Genomic DNA, 952 nt, shown 5'->3' on the forward strand with positions numbered 1-952 from the left:
CCCACAGCTCCGGTCTCTTGCGCCGAACTGCATCATGAAGATGGCGGAGGACTTCTTGGTAGTACTCCTTATTGACGGTCCAGCCTAGTGGTGTGTACTCATGATGCACAACACCCCGGTAATAAAAAAATAGGCAGTATCACCTTCACATTGCTCCAAACCTGTCTTGCTCTTTTGGGCCTCGGGATGTTGGATGCTTCCATTATGATGCCTGGACCTTGGTTTCTGGGTCATATCCGTACACCCACGACTTGTCACCAGTGATCACAGTCTTCAGGAACTCAGGATCCCTGTGGGCGCACTCCAGCATGTCCTGCGCGACCTCAAGGCGGAGTTGTTGCTGCTCTGGCAAAAGCAGCTTGGCCACAAATTTTTCCACCCCTCTTTGCATGCCCAAATCCTCAGTTAAAATTGTGTTTGCGCAACCTCTGCTAATCCCAACCTCATCAGCAACTTCACGGACGGCCAAATAATGGTCCTCCATGATCAGTGTCCGCACTTTTTTAATGACAACAGCGTTGATGGTCTCCCATTGATGGTCAAGCATGCGCATGAAAGTCCCTTCTACCACTACGCTCAGTTTCCCCACCATTGGCCATTACTTACAGCGGAAAAAATAAATCGGGATACTTTTTGGATATATGGTATATCCCGTCGTACCTGTATCGGTGATTATGCTTATGGAGAATTTTATGGAATGAGGATTGGCAGGGGAACCGAAGTACTCGGAGAAAACCTGCCCCAGCGCCACTTTGTCCATCACAAACCCCACTTGACTAGACCGCAGCAGTGGGAAGCCAGCGACTAACTGCTTAAGCTGTGGCGCGGCCTTAGAGATAATATTGGTGAATTTCGTGATAGCACTGGTATAACGTTTCACTTTAGACTCTACACTGTTGTATCCTGCGGATGGGATAGATTGCAGGTTGGCAGGGCGAGCGGTTCCCTTGGG

Source organism: Cryptotermes secundus, unplaced genomic scaffold (assembly GCF_002891405.2).
Source record: "Cryptotermes secundus unplaced genomic scaffold, Csec_1.0 scaffold1140, whole genome shotgun sequence".
Lineage (NCBI taxonomy): Eukaryota > Metazoa > Arthropoda > Insecta > Blattodea > Kalotermitidae > Cryptotermes > Cryptotermes secundus.